The sequence below is a fragment of the Dipodomys spectabilis genome, unplaced genomic scaffold, assembly GCF_019054845.1.
Source record: "Dipodomys spectabilis isolate Male_0828 unplaced genomic scaffold, ASM1905484v1 ptg000212l, whole genome shotgun sequence".
Taxonomy (NCBI): Eukaryota; Metazoa; Chordata; class Mammalia; order Rodentia; family Heteromyidae; genus Dipodomys; species Dipodomys spectabilis.
In genome coordinates, this window is record NW_024870889.1 from 471,055 (window position 1) to 493,039 (window position 21,985).

At 46.4% G+C, this 21,985-nt stretch overlaps 1 pseudogene; it reads left to right on the top strand.

The window, feature by feature from the left end:
* The first annotated feature begins 3,720 nt into the window (after window positions 1-3,720).
* Window positions 3,721-4,389, top strand: LOC122122611 (annotated as a pseudogene).
* Window positions 4,390-21,985: the final 17,596 nt, after the last annotated feature.

Below are 21,985 nucleotides of genomic sequence, written 5' to 3' on the forward strand. Positions count from 1 at the left end.
AATTAAAAAAATAATAAAAATAAAAATAAAATAAATGAAGTGAAGTTAACATAAGAAGGTAAGTTAAGTATGTATACTATAGCCTTAAAACAGCCACTAAAATAACAAAACAAAGATTTACGGATTAAGAGTCAACAAATGAATTAAAATGGAATCATACACTATAAATATAAAACTATAATCATAAAAACAATAAATATAAAAATATAATAGGAGGGGCTGGGAAGGTGGCTCAGTGGTTGAGCGCTTGCCTTGCATGCATGAGGCCCTGGGTTCAGATTCCTCAGCACCACATAAGCAAAAAGAAAAAAGCCAGAAGTGGCGCTGTGGCTCAAGTGGTAGAGTGCTAGCCTTGAGCTGAAGAACTGAGGGACAGTGCCCAGGCCCAGAGTTCAGGTCCCACGACCAGACCCCGCCCCCAATATATATATATATATATATATATATATATATATCGTAGGAGGCAGAAAAAAAAAGAGAACAGAGACTAAATAGGATACATAAAAATAGTAAGGTGATAGATTTAAACCTAAGTATATTGAAAATCTACATTAAATGTAAGTGCCCCAATTTAAAGGCAGAAATTGTCAAGTAATACAAAACTATTTGATGCCTGTCAGTACCACAATTTAAATACAAGATATTAACAAGTTCAAAGCAAAAGAAAAGGAAAAGATGTATTATGCTAATACTAGTCAAAAGACAGCTGTCATCACTATAGCAACAACACAGAGAGCAGATTTTAGATCAAATAATATTTCCAGGAACAAGAAGATAATGATAAAGGAGTTAACTTACTCAAAGGACTCAGTAATCCTAAACACTCACATTCTTAGTAATAGATCAAAATACAAAAAGCAAGAAGTTACAACTGAAAAATGAAAAAGAAATCTACAATCATAGTCAGAAATTTCAGAAACTTTTTTCTTTTGGGTTTTTTTTTTTTTTTTGGTCAGTCGTGGGGCTTGAACTCTGGGCTTGGGCTCTGTCCCTCAGCTCTTCAGCTCAAGGCCAGTGCTCTACCGCTTGAGCCACAGCACCACTTCCAGTTTTCGAGTGGTTTATTGGAGATAAGAGTCTCACGGACTCCTGCCTGGGCTGGCTTTGAACCACGATCCTCAGATCTCAGCCTCCTTAGTAGCTAGGATTATAGGCGTGAGCCACCGGCACCCAGCTCAGAAATTTTTTTTCTTGCTAGAACTAGTACACAGAAAATTAACAAGAATACAGCAAAGTTGTGCACCATCATCAACCAATCTGACCTAACTGACATTTATCAAACACTCTACCCAACAGTGTAATACCCACTCTTCTCAAATGTACAAGTACTATTTATCAAGGTAGATCATATTCCGGGCCAGAAAACAGGCATAATTCATTTAAAAGGATTCATGTAATTCAAAGTAAATTCTCTGACTATGAGAGTAAGTAACAAGTCTGTAATAGAAAAAAAAGCCTTTAAAATCTACAATTAGCCCGGCACCAGTGTTTCACGCCTGTCATCCTAGCTACTCAGGAGGCTGAGATCTGAGGATGGCGGTTCAAAGCCAGCCAGGGCAAGAAAGTCCATGAGACTCTTATCTCCAATTAACCACTAGAAAACCGGAAGTGGCGCTGTGGCTCAAGAGGTAGAGCTCTAGCCTTGAGCTGAAGAGCTGAGAGACAGCACCCAGACCCAGAGTTCAAGCCCCATGACTGACAAAGAAAAAAAAATCTACAATTATTCAGAAGTCAAATAATATACTACTAAATAACCATGAATAAAAAAGAAAAAAGGGAAATTAGAACATATTTTGAACTGAAAATAATGAAAACTTCAAGTACCAGAATTTGGGGAATGTCATTCACTATAGACCAAATCATGTTCCCTTAAAATTTGTATGTTGGGGGAGAGGAGAGAATGTAGTTGTGGAGGTGGGAGGGAAGGGATGGTAGGGTAAACCAAAGGAGGAGGCAACATGCTTGATCAGAAATGTACTCATTACCTTGCTCATCTGATTGTAACCCCTCTGTACAGTATTTTCACAATAAAAAAAAACATATTTAAAAAAAATAAAAAATTTAAAAATAAAATAAAAAATTGTATGTTGATAATAGACCATTTAACAAAATGATACCAGAAAGCTGAAACATGTTTTGCTGAGGGTGGGAGACACGAGTGGAGAGAGAGCAAATACAGTCATTATATTCCATGTATATTATGTAATAGTTGAACTACACAACTTGAGGGAAAGTGGGGAGAGAATGATGAAAGGGGTGATCTTGATCAAGATGCAGTGTACTCAGAACCTGACTTGTAGAATCGAAAACCCCTCTGTACAACTACTTCAAAATTAATTAACTAAATTGGGCTGGGAAGGTGGCTCAGTGGTAGAGCGCTTGCCTTGCAAGCATGAGGCCCTGGGTTCAATTCCTCCGCACCACATAAACAGAAAAAGCCAGAAGTGGTGCTGTGGCTCAAGTGGTAGAGCACTAGCCTTGAGCTGAAGAGCTCAGGGACAGTTCTTAGGCCCAGAGTTCAAGCCCCATGACCAACAAAATAAATTAATTAATTAATTTAATTTAATTAACTAAATTAAAAATAATAGCCAGGCACTGGAGGCTCATGTCTGTAATCCTAGCTACTCAGGGGGCTGAGAATCAAGTTTAAAGACAGACTGAGCAGAAAAATCCTAGAGGTTCTAATTTCCAGTTAACCAGAAAAAGCTGGAAGTAGAGATGTGGCTCAAGTGCTAGAGCACCAGTCTTGAGTGGAAAAACTAAGTGAGAGCTCCAGGCCCTGAGTTCAAGCCCCAGTACCAGCACAAAATAATCCTTTGACTCATTTATAATAAAAGCCAAAAATGAGATAATGGGGAAGGAATGGGAGGGAATATGTGAACGGATATAGGAAATTCACAGAAGAATAAAATCCAGAGACTTCTATATCCCACCACAATGTACAAATTTTAAAACATAAAAATTCATCTGCTGAAATCTTAACCCCTAACATGATGCATATACACAGGGCTTTTAGGGAAGTTTGTTAGGTTAAATGAGGTTGGGGGAGGGGGGACTGCTCAGAAGAGGAGGGGATCTGTGAGCTAGGTGCGTGCCCACGTGCACACAGGTGCATCAGAGAAACCAGATGAACACACAGAAGGAAGGTGGCCACCTAAAAGCCACAAAGAGAAGCCTCACTTGACACCAGTTCTTCTTCCAGCATCTTGATCTTGGTCTCGTAGCCTCCAGAACCATGAGAAAACAAATTTCTGAAGTTGACAGCACCCCTCTGTGGTACCTTGCTACAACCTGACCAATATGCTACTACCGCAGTATGTGTGGGGGAATTTCAAACAGCATCTCCTATACTAGAAAAGAAAAGTGAGCTTGCACCCATGCCTCGCAGCTGTAATCCGAGCTATTCAGGAGGCTGATTATGAGGATTTCAGTTTGAAGTTGGCCCCAGCAGCAAAGTCTATCCGGCTCTGTTTCCAATTAACTAACAAAAGAGCTAGACTGGAAGTGTGGCTCAAGAGAGCCAGAGCAAAAAAGCTGAGCAAACCTTCTTCTCCTTCTCCAGGAAAACACCAGTAGGAGGGCCCGGGCTCCCCCGTCCCCGCCCCCCTCCCGTCCCCCTCCACCACCACCACCACCACCACCACCACCACCACCCCTCCCCCGTGCTTGGGAGGCTGGATCCCTGTCATCAAACTGGGCCACCCATAAAGGACATGAAGAATGAAGATCAAGTCTCTGGAGGAGATCTATCCTCCCTGCCCATCAAGGAGTCTGAGATTGTTGACTTCTTCCTGGGGGCGTCATCCAGGGCGAGGGGTTGAAGATTATGCCCAGGCAGACGCAGACTCGAGCTGTCCAGCGCACCAGGTTCAAGGCATTCGTAGCCACTGGCGACTACAACGGCCATGTTGGTCTGGGGGTTCAGTGCTCCAAGGAGGTGGCCACTGCCATCCGGGGGCCATCATCTTGGCCAAGCTCTCCATCGTCCCTGTGTGGCGAGGTTACTGGGGGGACAAGATGGGCAAGCCTCACACTGTCCCGTGCAAGGTGACAGGCCGTTGCGGTTCTGCGCTGGTGGCACTGGGATCCTGTCAGTGCCTGTCCCCAAGAAGCTGCTGCTGATAGCTGGAACCATGACTGCTCCATCTCAGCCAGGGCTGTGCTGCTACCTTGGACAACTTCGCCAAAGCCACCTTTGATGCCATCTCTAAGACCTACAGTTACCTACCCCTGACCTCTGGAAAGAGACCACATTCACCGAATCTCCGTATCAGGAATTCACTGGTGAAAACCCACACCAGAGTCTCCATGCAGAGGACCCAGGCTCCAGCTGTGCTACTACATAGAATTTTTTTCAACATAGAATTTTATACAAAAATAATAAAGTGAATCAAGCCTGCTTAAAAAAAAAAAAAAGCTGAGCAAAAGCAAAGGCCCTGAATTTCAGCCCCAGTACCAGCATAAAAAGAAAAAAAGGAAAAAGAAAGAAAAGAAGTATGATCTCAAATTGATATCTAACCATCCATCCATGTATTTATGTATTTATTTAGGCAGTATTTGGATTTGAACTTACCAATGTGTACTTGCGAGGCAGACACTCTATCCCTTGAGCTATGTCTCTAGCCTTTTTAAAATTTGCTTTATTTTTCAAATAGAATCTCACTTTTTTTTTTTTTTTTACCCAAGGTCACATTGGAACCAAGATTCTCCTACCTACAGTCCATTATACAGCTGGGATTATGGTTTGACCCACATTAGGCCCTGTTTATTGAAACAGGATCTTGATAAACTTTTCCCTGGGCTAGCCTTGAGCCATAATTTTCCCAATCCAAACCTGGAGTAACTGGATTGCAAGTGTGAGCTGCTACAATGGGCTTTTGTTTTCTTGTTTTTTGTTAGTTGTGGGGCTTGAACTCTGGGTGCTGTCCCTGAGCATTTTTGCTCAAGGCTAGAGTTTTAACACTTAAAACCACACCACCACTTCCAGTTTTTATGAGTGGTTAATTGCAGATAAGAGTCTCTTGGGGACTTTTCTTCCCTGGCTGGATTTGAACCTCAATACGATCACCTATGAATAGCTAGAATTACAGGCATGAACCACCAGTGCCCAGCTGCAATTGGATCAACTTCTTAAAGCATCTACTTTAAGAAAGTTTTAAAGGTTAAAAGTTTAAAAGAAACAGCTGGGCACCGGTAACTCACGGCTGCAATCCTAGCTACTCAGGAGTCTGAGATCTGAGGATCGCAGTTCAAAGCCAGCCAGGGCAGGAAAGTCTGTGAGACTCTTATCTCCAATCAAAAACCACTAGAACACCAGAAGTGACGCTGTGCCTCAAGCAGTAGAGCACTCGCCTTGAGCTGAAGACCGCAGGGACAGCACCCAAGCTCAGAGTTCAAGCCCCACGGACCGACCAAAAAAGAAAAAAAAAAGTTTAAAAGAAACAAACTGATTCTAAAGATAAGAAACAAAAATGATCAAAGCAGATATTGATAAGAATAGAAAAAAAAACAACTTACACAGATGAGTGCATGTGAGTCCTTAGTAAAGCTGTCTGTGGCCACAAGAAAGCCAGACTCCCCTTCACCACATGTCTGAAGGGGCCTGGGCTTCCCTTAACCCAAATCTACTTTCCTAACTGTTGTGCCGCTGGATGGCCCAGCTGGGTGCTGAGAGCCCCTGAGGGCTGTCCAGGCTTTCCAAACTGGAAAGGAGAGGGGAACAAGATGGGGGAAGAGGGGCTGGGGGCACTTGGGGCTCAGCTGCAATTTTGTGTATAGAAGACCAGGATTATGACAGGTTCTGGTGGCTCACATCTGTAATCCTAGCTACTCAGGAGGCTGAGATCTCAGGACTCCAGTTCAAAGCCAGCCAGAGCAGGAAAGTACATGAGACTCTTATCTCCAATTAACCATCAAAAAAGCCAGAAACGGAGTTGTATCTTAACTGGGATAGCACTAGCCTAGAGCAAAAAAGCTCAGGGACGGAGCTCAGCCCCAGGCCCAGCACCAAAAAAAAGAAAGGGGGAAGGAAGGGAAAAAAAAAAGCAAGAAAGAAGGAAAGAAGGAAGGAAGGAAGGAAGGAAAGAAGGAAGGAAGGAAGGAAGGAAGGAAGGAAGGAAGGAAGGAAGGAAGGAAGGAAGGAAGGAAGGAAGGAAGGAAGGAAGGAAGGATCAGGTTTACTTATTTGTAAGAGGTCTAAGCCCTCTTAGAGGCTAAGACCAAGCTCTGCCCTCTTTGCACTTAATTTTTGGTGGTGGTGGTGGGTCGTCGTGGGGCCTGAACTCTGAGCCTGGGTGCTGTCCCTCAGCTCTTCAGCTCAAGGCTAGCACTCTACCACTTGAGCCACAGCGCCACTTCTGGTTTTCTGAGTGGTTTATTGGAGATAAAAGTCTTATGGACTTTCCTGCCCGGGCTGGCTTAGAACCACAACCTTCACATCTCAGGCTCTTGAAGAGCTAGGATTATAGGTCTGAGCCACTGACATCCGACTGTTCATGAGATTTTTATCTCCAATTAACTACCAAAAAGCCAGAAATGGAAGTGTGGCTCAAGTGGTAGAGCAAAAAAATAAAATGCTTAGGGTTTTTGAGTGGTTGATTGAAGAGAAGAGTCTCATGGGGACTTCTTTGCTTGGGCTGGTTTTGAACTGAGATCCTCAGATCTCAGCCTCCTGAATAGCTAGGATTACAGGTGTGAGCCATCAGCGCCCTGATGTGCTGCATTATTTTGCATCTAGTGACACTGAGCCTCCCAGAGACATTGACTACCCAGGTACTGGGATGTGAATATAGCTCCAAAGAACACTAACCCACTGCTTGAGTCTTTAGTGATGCCTCAGAGCAGGCATTTGCAAACTGTAGTGACTCTGTACCAAGCGTGAGGAAGCTTGTCCAATGCAGGTATCCAGTCCCACAGCAGGCCTTCTTACAAACAAACCAAAAACCCCACCTCTTCAGTAGAGCCAGTCCTCCCAAGAGATGATAAATGTTTCATTCCCTTCCTTGTGATCTTTAGCCACAACCCTGATCATAGAGTTCTCCACAACACAGTATGGAAGTAAACTGTCCATTCTCCCTTTGTGGTGGCTGAGAGAAGCTAGAAGCAGCAAGTACTTAGCATACATCGGTCTGCACCTTAGCTGCGACATTCGAAGCAGGATCACAGATAGTAGGTTGGACAGTGCAGGAGCCATGTGAGCCTTTCAGTGTCCTGCATAGCAGAGGGTGGTCAGCTTTGTCCAGGCCACACTGAGCCCTAGAAGTTTCAGAGGCAGAACCACAGCCCATAAGAAAGCTACCTGTCAATAGCCAAACCATCAGGTCTCCCTGCTTCTGTGGGGTGTGAAGCGGGAACTAGAATGAATACCCTTACGCCCTCTAAAGAAGAAAAGCACGGGGGCTGGGAAGGTGGCTCAGTGGTAGAGTGCTTGCCTGGCATGCATGAGGCCCTGGGTTCGATTCTTCAGCATCACATAAGCAACAAGAAAAAAGCTGGAAGTGGCGCTGTGGCTCAGGTGGTAGAGTGCTAGCCTTGAGCTGGACAGCTGAGGGACAGCGCCCAGGCCCAGAGTTCAGGCCCCACCACCGGACCCAAAAAAAAGAAAGAAAAGAAAAGCATGGCAGGCTTGTGAGGGAAGTAAGAGGAGGGGTGTGGAGCAGACTCTGAAGTGGGGCTGTGAGCCCAGAAAGCAGCTCCCCTCAAGGAGCATGGTGAGGAAGGACCCACGGACACCAGTCTTCGACAGACTGGAGGCTGAGGTTTCTGACCTTGGCCGGGCGGGGAGACTGTCACACAGCAGGAGGACCTCAGACATCCCACCCTGCAGACTCGGGCCTCAGGGAGCATTTACGGCCTCAGGGAGCATTTACAAGGCACATGGATGGGGGTCTGAACAAGTACAGCTCCTCCCAAAGCTTCTATCAGCCTCATTCCATGTCCAGATTTAACAGCTTAAAGCCTCACACAGCCTGAATCCACCCCTACAATGGGCAGGGTATCCCCACATGAGGGTACTAGTGGCCCCTCTGAGGGTTAATCCAGGCACTAGCAGGACTGAGAACAAGGCATCTCACATCCATAGGCATCACAGTCTCCACGCCTCTGATTATTACCGAGCACCAGCACTGCTGACTGACGGCTGACAGCCCCTGGTGGTCTCTCTACAGCACGGAACACAAGATAAAGACCCCCATGTCACAGAGCTACCTTTGCCAGTACATCCTCACAGCTTGTGGAAGCAAAGCATCTCAATATTTAGACACTGCTGTTTTCTGATTGGTGCTGGGCTCAAAATAATAAAAATTCAGTCTGCAAAGAGAGAAGGCTAGAAACCAGCACGTTTATTATTGCAGAGCGTTCCTCCAGGTAAACACATCTAATAATACCGGCTTAATTAATGAGCACTGCATTGTCTGGAAGGCCTCGGCTCCAAAGATGTTCTGCATTTCAAGCAGCCACCGCCCACCCATCTCTGACAGCCCTGACGATAACGAAGTGGGGCAGATGTAATTGTGCATCTAATATGCAACATTACCCAAGCACGCCGAAGCAGGCCATGTGTAAACCATTGGACACCGCGCACCCTGCCCAGAAAGCACCCTACTGCACCCTCTGTGCTCTACTCCCGTTACTTGCTGCTGCTCAGGGGTCATCCAACGAACTGGCTTCAAACAGCGGTAAGTGCTTTACAGTTGGCTGCTCACTTATACAACTGTGTGGGTGCTCCCTCCATTTGGCCCCTTACCTAGAGTACTTCCTCCTAGCATGGGACTTGGCTCCGAGTCCTAGCACCCTGCAAGAGGCGCTTGATCCCAGCAGTTACACAGCATTAAGTCTGCCATAGTCACAAAACTCCCTAGTTTCCAGGGAAGGGAACATTAAAAAAAAAAAAAAACAAGAGCAGGTTGTAGCCGTGTGGTGGCTCATGTCTGCAGTCCTGGTACTAAGGAGGTGATGCTTGTATGGATCAAGGTTTGAGGATAGACCAAACAAAAAGTTGGCACTCGAGGAAAAGGGCCTGAGTTGTGGTGCATGGGGGCCTGGGCAGCTGAAGGCGCTGAGACACCGGTCAACACACTGAAATGTGCTCCTCTACCAGTGCTGAGGACACCAGTCAGTCAACACACTGAAATGTGCTCCTCTACCAGCACTGGACGCCAGTCAGTCAACACACTGCAATGTGCTCCTCTACCAGCGCTGGACGCCAGTCAGTCAACACACTGAAATGTGCTCATCTACCAGCGCTACGGGCGCCAGTCAGTCAACACACTGCAACGTGCTCCTCTACCAGTGCTGGACGCCAGTCAGTCAACACACTGAAATGTGCTCCTCTACCAGCGCTGGACGCCAGTCAGTCAACACACTGCAATGTGCTCCTCTACCAGCGCTGGACGCCAGTCAGTCAACACACTGAAATGTGCTCATCTACCAGCGCTACGGGCGCCAGTCAGTCAACACACTGCAATGTGCTCCTCTACCAGTGCTGTGGGCACCAGTCAGTCAACACACTGAAATGTGCTCATCTACCAGAGCTATGGACGCCAGTCAGTCAACACACTGCAATGTGCTCCTCTACCAGCGCTGGACGCCAGTCAGTCAACACACTGAAATGTGCTCATCTACCAGCGCTACGGGCGCCAGTCAGTCAACACACTGCAACGTGCTCCTCTACCAGTGCTGGACGCCAGTCAGTCAACACACTGAAATGTGCTCCTCTACCAGCGCTGGACGCCAGTCAGTCAACACACTGCAATGTGCTCCTCTACCAGCGCTGGACGCCAGTCAGTCAACACACTGAAATGTGCTCATCTACCAGCGCTACGGGCGCCAGTCAGTCAACACACTGCAATGTGCTCCTCTACCAGTGCTGTGGGCACCAGTCAGTCAACACACTGAAATGTGCTCATCTACCAGAGCTATGGACGCCAGTCAGTCAACACACTGAAATGTGCTCCTCTACCAGCGCTGGACGCCAGTCAGTCAACACACTGAAATGTGCTCCTCTACCAGTGCTGCGGGCACCAGTCAGTCAACACACTGAAATGTGCTCATCTACCAGAGCTATGGACGCCAGTCAGTCAACACACTGAAATGTGCTCCTCTACCAGCGCTGCGGGTGCCAGTCAGTCAACACACTGAAATGTGCTCCTCTACCAGCGCTGCGGGTGCCAGTCAGTCAACACACTGCAATGTGCTCCTCTACCAGTGCTGCGGGCACCAGTCAGTCAACACACTGAAATGTGCTCCTCTACCAGCGCTGCGGGTGCCAGTCAGTCAACACACTGCAAAGTGCTCCTCTACCAGTGCTGCGGGCACCAGTCAGTCAACACACTGCAATGTGCTCCTCTACCAGTGCTGTGGGCAGCAGTCAGTCAACACACTGCAATGTGCTCCTCTACCAGCGCTGGACACCAGTCAGTCAACACACTGCAATGTGCTCCTCTACCAGCGCTATGGACGCCAGTCAGTCAACACACTGCAATGTGCTCCTCTACCAGCGCTGCTGACGCCAGTCAGTCAACACACTGAAATGTGCTCCTCTACCAGCGCTATGGACGCCAGTCAGTCAACACACTGCAATGTGCTCCTCTACCAGCGCTATGGACGCCAGTCAGTCAACACACTGCAATGTGCTCCTCTACCAGCGCTGCTGACGCCAGTCAGTCAACACACTGAAATGTGCTCATCTACCAGCGCTATGGACGCCAGTCAGTCAACATACTGACATGTGCTCATCTACTGGCACGGAATGATGTGCTGGAAGATGCATTTGGAAGGTGTATTATTATTATTATTACTATTATTATTTCCTTTTCGATTCTTTGGCTGTGAATAAAGCCTTCCACTGACTCTCCCCAGCAACATATTAACAGCTGATGTGCATGCCTGCAGGTCTACTCCCTACCCTGGTGAGGCCAGGCAAGAGGACAGGTTCTGCACACAGGTGGCCATCCCAGCCCCTACCTCCAAGCTCCACCCATCCTTCCCCTTCAAGAGACCACCATGCCAGTGCTGTGGTCTACCCTGGGAGACTCAGGAAGAGGCCTGCATAGCCCCTGGGGTTTAGGAAAGAGGGATTCTAGGGTTCCAGATACCAAAAAGGCCAAAGGATGGCCTCTACGTGGTACTTCGTCCCTCCCACCATAGTGAAGCTCTGGACATAGTCCCCCAGACACCCAGGTTTAAGAGTGCTACTTTATCTTTGGAAATCTTGCAGAGTAGGACATTACGCTCTAGCAACTGTTTGCAAGATAGCTTTATGCACTCACTCACCTTAATCAGTTAAGGAAATGAGCGTATAACACTGACCCACCCATGTCTACTTGGCCCCTGACTTGTGAAACCCATACCCTGTGGTATGGCTGCCTGGCTGTCACCAAAGTGAATGCTCTATTGTGGTGAGGGGTGGGAGATAGAAGCTGAGCCGAGCCCTATAAAGGCTTTGTCAGATGCTGCCCAGAACACTGCCACCCTCCAAACTGTCTGTTTTCTTAATGGGGCACAAGACTGCTGAGAAGATACCAGATCTGCCATCATCTTCCCTTCTGCCCCTGGTGCCCTGCTGGTAGAGGAGGGGGAAGACTGGGCCATGCACCGAGCTGCACTGGGCAGGTGAGCGGCAGGCTGCCTGTCAAGCTGGACTCCAGGGACTCACCAGCTTTCCTTTCACAGGCCTGGCCTTCCTAGAGAGATGCGCACGATGCCTCCCCAGCTGTCACCACACACGGAAAGTCCTTTCTGCCTCTGATTTCTCACCTCTGGGAAACCTCTCCTGGCAGCCCAGATTCACGACTTTGAACTTTTCCAAGACTCTGCACTAGAGCTTCAGGGAGTGACCTATTTTCTCAGTATGCTACTCCCCTTCCCTGCCTTTGAACTCACAGTCAATCCCTCCCTCCCTTTCCTTCGATTTTAACTGTCCAGTTCTCACTCGAGTTCCCGGTCACATATTTTAGAATTTCATCCTTGAAAGAAACTGCTCCAAAATCTTGATTTTGACAGAGACTCAACTGGAAGGATTCTTGACCCTCTTCCTGGTGGCTCCCTTCAGGCATGGCTCTGCATCTCCCCACTCAGTCCTCTCCGCTGGGCATGCAACAGTCCCTGCTGCCCCTCTGGCTGCTCTATGCTGGTGCAGACACACCCCATGGGGCAGAGGAAAAGCACAGGTTCTGAAGCAAAGCCCTGACTGGGTCTGATCTCCATCCTGCAAACCTAGACCCCAGTGTGAACTACCTCGGATTCTGCATCATAAGGTGAGCCCTTTGGCTCTTGTGAGTTGAATTGTGGCTGTCTTGGCCTCTGGTATCACAGAAAGTGACTTCATTTGGGTAGAGGGTCTTTTAGAGAAGTAATCAAAGATAATGTGGTTGGTGTCCGTATAAAAAGGGAAACTTTGGAACCAGAAACAGAGGCACAGCAGGAAGATGATAGACCATTATTGAGCTGAAGGACCTGGAACCGACCCTTCCCAAAGCCTCTAGTGGGAACCAGCCCTCTTATGTATTGATCTTGGACTTCCAGTCTTCTGAACTTTAAGACAATCAATCATCACTGCCAGTGGTAGATGTGGGGGTTCAAGTACTCTAGTCTGTGAGACTTGGATGTGGCAATCCTGGGAACAAACCCACCTGTCCCGCTGACTTGCTGAGATGAGACTTACATGGAGGAGATGGTTAAGAAAAACAAAAACAGAAAAAGAACCAGTGCCCTTGATTCATTCATGCCATATGCAATCATGGAACACATTGTTGCAGGAGTGGTCTGGGTACAAGGGGTCCATAGGAGAAATATCTGCAAAGTCCTCTGTCTGTTTCTTTTCATGAGTCATTCTTCTGGGCTCCTCTGAAGTGAGAGACATCTCAGTTACAGTCCACATAGAAGCTAGGGAATCATTAAGCACATAGTAGGTACTTAATAAATGGGAAGAGTTGATTTCATGTGGGTTTGAATAGCTGTAAGTTTCTAAATATACAAGCCTGAACGTGAGCATTGGTGCTGAATATTTTGTATTCTTTTTTTTTTTTTTTGGGGGGGGGGTCCGGTCGTGGGGCCTGAACTCTGGGCCTGGGCGCTGTCCCTCAGCTCTTCAGCTCAAGGCTAGCACTCAACCACTTGAGCCACAGTACCACTTCCGGCTTTTTTTTTTCTGCTTATGTGGTGCTGAGGAATCGAACCCAGGGCCTCAAGCATGCAAGGCAAGCGCTCTACCACTGAGCCACCTTCCCAGTCCATAATTTGTATTCTTAAGCAGTATCCACAGAAACAATTGTTTGAGTCCAAAGTAACCTCTATTTTGTACCATGTCTAGGCTGTCCTGTTCTGTAGGGCACCAGGCTGGTGGGATGAGCTTTACCCCACCTTCATGGATGCAGATCGTGGTTCTTGGAAATGTTCTGAGGTGAGGTAAATACCTTCTGGCTATAGCTGTGTGTGGACAAAATGGATGTCCTGCAATGCATCATGCAGATGAATAATTCTGATAATTAGGTTGTTTCAAGCCTTTTGAAAGCTCTGCATTGATAAGGAAAACAAGGAGGAGGAAGGGAAGAAGAGAGAAGAAAAGAAAAAGGAGAAGGAAGGGAGGAAAGGAAGGAAAGAGGAAAGATAGGCAGGAGGAAGAGACACCTCAAGTATTATAGTCCTCACAGCAGCTAAGAGGGAGGGAAGGAGGGAAAGGAGAAAGAAGGTAGGGAGGGAAGGAAAGAAAGAAGGAGGGAGGGAGGGATGGCAGGCAAGCAATATATTTGGCAAAGTTAGTCCTTGCAGTTGTGGACATTATGAGATGCTGGGCAGAAGGTTTTTCAGCACAAAACCAAGAATACCAAGTGCATAAATTAAAATGCCATCTTTTCCCTGCACACAGTGAATAATTATAGATGCCAAGTGTCTCAGCAACAATCCGCTGAGCATTTGTCCCCTTTTCGCCTTCATGTTACTTTTCTTTGCTTGATCAGGGTCCAAAGAAACTAGCATGACTTAGCACTGCCCACTGCAGCCTGGCCTGTGAGAAATTAGGGAGGGCAGGCTTTCTAGTCAGGGGAGCACGTGTGCTATATTCATGCTTGCGTTCATTCTGAACACATTCAATGAGTGTTCTAGGTCCAGTGGGAATACAAAAAGGGGCCACTACACAGGGCGTAAACACATGACCTGACAGTCCTACCTCACAATCATTTATTGAGTCCCAGCATGGTGCCAGGCTTGGCTGGAGGTACCCAAGGAGATAAGTGAGCCGTGGGGAGACAACAGTGTAGGAAGGAGGGACCCGGATCATGCCTACTTTACAGATGCAGCACCTGCAGCCAGCATGGCGTGGCAGTCACTTTCCTGAAGTGGGGTTAGGAAAGGGAGGAGGTAGGCACAGACCTCACCCAGCTCCATGCACTGGGCTAAGTAAGCAGGAGGCAGACAGATGCACAGCCACAAGAATGCTTCCTGGAGGTGCTGGGTAGAGTCCTAGAAGCCAAAAGGAGGGGAGGCTAGAGGAGGGTCTGAGTGTGATCTGCGGATCTAGGAGAGTGTCGGCAGGTAAGGAGGCAGAGGCCGGGAAGATGGCCCTGAGAGGTGTCAGGGAGCAGGGCCAGACTGAGAGGAAGTTGAGGAAATCAGGCATGTTGCTACCCCTGGGTCTCTGAGGAGGAAATGACATGACAGGCATAGCTGTGGAGAAGGTGGTAGCTGGCTAGTAAGCACTGTTGGTCAGAGAAAGGAGTCCAGAAAGAAATCATGGAGATCTGAAGGGATTTAGAAGAGTTTTGACATTGTACTTCCTCTTCCTGGGCAGTAAGATGACCAAACCAGGGCCCTGACGCAGGAAGCCAACACAAGGCACATCTTCTCCCTAAGGCAGCTAGTGGCAGAAAGATCCAGGAGCAGAGACCAAGGAAAGGCTTTCTGAGGTCACCAAGGGTTATATCAGGGATGTCATATCCACTGGCTCAAAGACAAAAAGGAAACCTGGAAGAGACAGAAGATAGACAGAGCTGGACACCAAACCTCGACAAGAATCTCACACAGTACAGGCAATCTTTGTCTTCTATTTGCCATCCTTTGCAATGCAGTGGATGGCTTGAGGGGGGCTGAAAGTCTCAGGGGAGTCCAGCAGACAGAGACAGGGAGGAGAAAGAGAGAGACTGAGAGAGAGAGCAGGGAAACAAGAGAGGTGAAAGCACAAGGTAGCTGCACCTTTACTATAGGTCAGAAGATTCAACAGTAGCAACCATGTCCTCTCAGAAGGACCTCCTCAGAGACCCATGGGAGCAAGATACAAGTGCCACAACTTGCCCACAGCAAAGTCTTAGGAGGTGAAACCCAACTACAGAACTACAGGTATATCATAATTGAGTTTCTGCCAATAAAAGGAATATGATTAGGATAAAAACTGGAAAAGATGGACACAGCATAAATGATTATTATTTTTAGGAGATGGGATTGCTAAAGTGTTAGCTTTTTCCTTGCTTACCGAGGCTTGCTCAAGTTGATGCAATAAATATTTCACTTTTGGAGTGATAGTGTTTTGACAAGATGTATACACATGTAGCAAGTCCCTCACCTGTGTGGCAGAATGGAGCCAAGCAGCAGCTGTGAACACTGTGTTACATCCTGGCTCCCCTGGCAGCAGTAGCAAAACGAGGCCAAGAGTGATGAGAACCTGACATTAGCCGGGTCAAATGAACAGCCCAAGTCATATGCCCAGCCAAGACCACTGTAAAGATGGAAGCTGACATCCAGCCTTCCTATTGCCTTCAGGAAAATCTATTCCCACCCTTTGCCAGAGAAACCTCTAGATGGTCTAAGTCACACGCGTTAAGGCCTTGGGGCATTTCCACCAGATGGCCCTTCAGTTGCAAAGCTGTTTCTCAATAGCTTACATGGTTCACTCTGTGACCCTATCTCAGTTGAAATTCTACCTTCCCAGAGAAACTGTCTCTGACCACTGTAGCTGAAGTAGCCACTGCTCCCTTGCCAGACCCTTTGCAGTACCCAACCAGAAATGTCCAAAGAATCCTTTGCAATGTTGAGAATGTGCTATGTCCATGCTGTCCAGTACAGTAGTTATGAGTCACATGTGGCTGCAAAGAACTGAAAAGTGGTAAGTGAAGTTGAATGATGGAATTTTACATTTTACTTCGTTGTAAGGAATTAATTTGAAATATCCACATGGACAGTGGCTATGACAGTATGGGTCAATCCCTCGCCACCAGTTTTGACTTTAGTAGCATATTGTTATCTAAAATGATCTCACTTATCTGTTTGTTCATGAAGTCATTATCTGTTTCTCCCCATTAGAATGCAGGTCTATAAGGAAAGTGTTCTGTCTGTCTCTACCAATATAATCCTAACTCCAAAGACATATATTAGGTGGGTAGTAAATTATGATCAAATAGTAGGACAAAAGGCTGCCTACCTAGGCCTTCAGTTCAGTAATTCTATTATGTCTAATATTTATTGCCCAATATGCTATGTCACCAAAGCATCCCCAAAACTCATCTCTTAATCTTATATGATATATGAGAAGTAACCCTGTAAGTGGATGCCTGAGCACACAGCACCAAATCGTGTATAGAAGCAAGGTGATACAGATACACCTGACCTGATAACAGAAATGGCTACTAGGTAGGGGGCATGTTGATGTGCAGTGTGGGTGTGCTGGACAAAGCAGTGATTCACGTCCAATGTGGAGCCAACCGTGCGAGATTCTATCACACTACTTAGAATGATGCATAATTTTAAATTTATGAATTATTTCTGGAATTTTTTATTTAATATCTTCAGACTATGGAATGTCAAACTGCAGATACAGCAAGACTACTGTGTAAAGGAGATAACCAGAGGTTGGAGCAGCAACTTAGGATAGACCTTGGTACAAATGGGTAGATGAGTCCACAGGGCCTAAGAGAGTAAGAGAGAACAAGCAGAAAGCCATGGAATACAGCAGAAGAAAAAGAATCAGGAAGTATTAGGAGCAAGAGAGACCACACTGGCCCCGACTAAGCCCAAATTTTGAAGGACAGATGTAAGAGGAGAGACAGAGTGAAAAGACAGGGAAACCAGCAAGTCAAGGATCAGATAAACCCTATATTCACTGGAAATATGAGAGAGGGGGAAGAGAGAAGTGCGGACACGTCCCTGCAGTGGGGGTTAGGAAGTGGAGGAGGTGGGCATGGACCTCCTTGGAGCCAAGAAGAGGAGCAGCTCCAACAGGGAGGCCAGAGGGGATGTACAAGCTGAGTGGAGGTGAGCAGAAGTTGGGAAGCCAGGGGAGTCAGCAGGCAAGGAGGGTGGTGGTGAGGAGATGGGACTGACCTGGAAACTGCTGTAACTGCTGTAGGGAGTTCTGACAGCTGCTCCATTAACACTTGTATCCCAGCTCCCCTGGCTTCCTGTCCCGCCATGGGATGCTTCTGCAGTCTCAGTACCAACCTCTAGGAAGGCCTCACCAGGCTGAATTGACGGGCCACCTGAATTTGGACTCTCAAGTCTTCAAAACTGTAAGCTAGATATATCTCCTTTTATTTATAAAGTACCCAGCCCCAGGAATTTCATTACAGCAACAAAAACAGAACTCACATGAAGCAAAGGCAGAGAGACAAATTTGTTCTGAAACTAGGAGGCAGTACATACAAAGTTGTTACACACTAGCCTCTCACACCTCAATGAGCACATGCTGTGGTCAAGATAGAGCTGCAGACTATGGTGGTTAAAGCTCTGAAGATGCCCTTCCCATGTGCCTTCCAGAAGTTTCTCAGGGGATAGAGGGAAAAGGATGGACAGCTACTAACTGGGCCTCATATTTGTGCATGATTCCCTACATTGATTCTCTGCCCTTCCATAAAAGTCCTAGCTGCCAGGCACTGTGGACACCTCTGGACATACAACAGCCCATCTGTCATCAAGTGTAAATTCATATATTATGAAATAAAACTTACTCATAAGCGTTTGGCACAAGCTAGCACATACCTGAAGTGGTAGCAAATCTTTATCTTCCAACTCTAGGCTGTATATCTGGATGTTCAAAATTTATGTGTGCCAAGTTGGGTAGATCAAGGCTAATGTCCAATGTTTTTATTGTTGTTCTTGTTTTTTCTGTTTAACAAAAAAACAATGCAATCAAACAATAGTAACAAGCTATGCTAATCAAGTAATCAAAATTAAGCAATTCTAGTAAGGAGTTTAAATTTTTTCTGAAAAAATCACATATAAAAGGCACATCTCCTTCCAAAGTGATGGACTTTCTTCTGAAAGGGAAATTTTTGGATGTAAAAGTTATGGCATTCATTGTAAAGGGGTAGCTTCAAAGACTTAGAAATCAGACGCCTGGCAACACAGAAAATTCCAGCATTAGAGGGCTATTCTGGGGAACCCTACCAAGCATTTAAAGCAGAAGTAACACCAATCCTCCTCAAATTCTGAAACATTTAAGAAGAAAGATTTCCAAATTAATTCTATAAGATTAGAATGAAATCAATGCTAGAGAAAAGCAGTGTAAGAAAGAAAAAGGGGGGTGGAAGCTATAAACCTATTTATCTCTGATAAATATATAACAGTGCTTGACAAAACACTAGAAAATAAAATAATACATTCAGCAGGTTTTATATCATGACCAAGTAGGATTTATTCTTGGAATGCAAGGATGGTTCAATATGCAAAAATTACTTAGTGGAACATACTACATTAGCAAAACAAAGGGGATCATCTTAGTTGATATAAAAAGGGCATCTGACACAATTCAACACACTTCTGTGGGGAAAAATTCAATAAACTTTAACTGGAAGGAAACTACTATGGCACAATAAAGTTTATATATAAAAGCCAATGGCTAATATAATCAATAATGAATGCTTCAAAGATGTTACTCTAAGATTAGGAATAGGACAAAAAGGCTCACCAGAGGGCTGGGAGGTTGGCTCAGTGGTAGAATGACTCAGCACCACATAAACAGAAAAAGCCAGAACTGGGCGCTGTGGCTCAAGTGGTAGAGTGCTAGCCTTGAGCTGAAGAGCTGAGGGACAGCGCCCAGGCCTAGAGTTCAAGACCCACGACCGACAAAAAAAAAAAAAGCTCATCATTGTCACTTATATCTAACACAACAATGGAAGTCACAGCCAGAGAAATTAAAAAATTAAACAAATGCATCCCAATTGGAAAGGAAGAAACAAAATGATGTTTGCAGTGGTACATGTAGATGTAGCACAATGAAGTAGATTCATTGAATGTCACTGAAATGCATGCCTGAAAATGGCTAAGATGATTCACGCTATGTCATGTGCCTTTTCTCTCAATGTCCTCTCAATGCCACCTCGCTGCCTCTCCATTACAATCTGGATTTTATTGTGTGTGGAGGGGTACTTCCAGGCCTCCCAAGATGGAGCAGTAACCTGGCAAAGAACTCTGCTCACTCAGGCAGGGGTAGCTGAGGGGCTACATCTTTCCAAGGCCAGGAAAGATGACAACAATGGGCATGGAGTACACCAAGCCTGCTTCAGAGCTCTGTCCAGGTGGAGGATTTCTCCCAAATGGAGTCTGAGCAGAAGTCTGGTTTTCACACCACTATCATCTCTGACACTCACAGTGGCCACTGGCAAGGGCAGGCAACCTGTGTCACATCCATTTTATCTATGTAAGACCAGAGTTTCTCCAACTTAAAACAAGTGACTTTGGGGACTGGGGGATCCTTTGTGGGGGCTGTTCTGCATATTGTAAGATGTTCCCTAACCTTCACTCAATGCTAACAGTACCCACACACATCCAGTTGTGACACGCCAACTGTCCCTATATAGGCACAATACTGCCCCTATATGGGAGCCATGCGCTCAGAGGGGTTGGACTCTCAGAGTCTACACACAGAGCTAGACTAATTCCAACCTTCCATTCTCCCACAGCTTAGATTAGACTCCACCAGAGAGCCACTCTCCACTCTTCTAGGCCCAGCTCACTGGCCCAGAGCCCTCAAGGTCATGTGGCTCAGGACAAAAGAGCGCTGGTCACAGAAAGGAGAGAAGGGAGGGGGCGGCCACTTGTCCCTCCTCCCTCTTGTCATTTGACAGTAGTCCTAACAGGTTCTGCATTATCCCACTCTCAGCAAACGCACCTGGGCACTCACCCTGAACACTTTGCTCACTGTCACCCATGTACTTGACTTTTGCATGTCTCCATGCTTGGGCCTTTCATTCATTTATTTCCAATCAGACCCTTTTGATGGTGCCATCTGTTTCCTGTCTGTTAAGACCAAAAACCCCAAACCTGATTAAGACCTAAAATCAAAGTGGACATGGTGGTTCAAACCTGCAATCTCAGCATTCAGGAGGCTGAGGTAGGAGGATTGTGAGCTTGAGGCCAGTCAGGACTACACACTGAGTTCCAGGCCCATCTGCACATATAATGAGACTGTCTCCAAAAATCCAAGGGAACAAAAACAACTGAAATCCACATATCAAAATACTGTGGCTGGGGGCTGGGAAGGTGGCTCAGTGGTAGAGCGCTTGCCTTGCATGCTCGAGGCCCTGGGTTCGATTCCTCAGCACCACATAAGCAAAAAGAAAAAAGCCGGAAGTGGCGCTGCGGCTCAGGTGGTAGAGCGCTAGCCTTGAGCTGAAGAGCTGAGGGACAGCGCCAGGCCCAGAGTTCAAGCCCCACGACTGGACCCAAAAAAAAAAAAAAATACTGTGGCTGTTCAGCAAGGCCTTCCCTCCCAGCAAGCTTCTGCGGCCCCCATCTGAATGTGCCCTTTTCTCTCTGTGACCTCGTAATCTAGTCTCTAATGCTCTTAAGGTATTCTCTCCACCTCAGGTTATTTCTGTCCCTTCTTACATCCTCCCCTGGACTTAGGGATTTCAGAGAGAAAAAGAAAAGGGATTGTATTTCATCCTATTCACCTGATAATGATTTTTTTGTGTTTTCCATTTGTCAAGAGCTGGATTCAAAATTTTATTAAGGTCAATCTACAAGATTTGCAGTTCTAAAGTTCATGGTTTTTGCCCTTTGGTTCTCATGGGGTCAGCACCTAAGGCTGGTTACTCCAGCTCTGAATGGTTTTTATACTGAGATTCAGGGCAACTAGCTAGTGGTGTTTATCAAGACTCTTCAGTTGGCCAACCAAGAGCCTTGCTTAGCCTAACAGAGCTGTTAAGTATCCTGGGCCTTAAAGGTAAAACTTGGGGATTTTCCTCTTGCTCCTCAAAACTAAATGGTACCTACACCAAATCACTGTCCACTAGTTGACAACTAAACTCACTGAGCACTTGTTTTCTGCCAGGCTCTGGGATCAACACAATTTATATGGTGGACAATTTAAATGTAATTTCACTTAAACCTACTTTTTTTTTTTGTCTGTTGTGGGGCTTGAACTCTGGGCCTGGGCGCTGTCCCTTGGCTCTTCAGCTCAAGTCTAGCACTCTACCTACCACTTGAGCCACAGCGCCCACTTCCATGTTTTTCTGCTTATGTGGTACTGAAGAATCGAACCCAGGTACTCGTGCATACAAGGCAAGCACTCTACCACTGAGCCACCTTCCCAACCCAACTTAAATCTATTCTTAAGCCTGTAGGCCACTGTGAGTAGAGAGAGTTGAGTGTGTGAATAAATATATCCAGATTCAATTTTAAAAATGACTGTGAAAGACTTTTCAAAGGAAAGGGTTAAAAGGTGGTTAGATGAGCTGACCTGGCTTGGCCTTAAAAGAAGTTACTGTCCAATCCATGCAACCTCTGGCTGGAGGTGGAGGCTGGGAGCCTGAGAAGGGCCGGGGACAAGGACAGAAGGGGACTATAGCTACACCACGAGGCTAGCGGAGAAAATAGCTTAAAGGCAGAAGGCATAGGTTAGTGGACAAGCCTGGGAACAAGTCGGGCCAAACTGCAATAAGGAGCAAGCCAGCATCAGTTCCTTCCAGTGAGGCACTAAGAAACAGAGTATCTAAGCCATAACCACCACCTCTTAAGAAGCTCAGCTGAAAATCCACACAGTAAGATTGCCTTGACACTC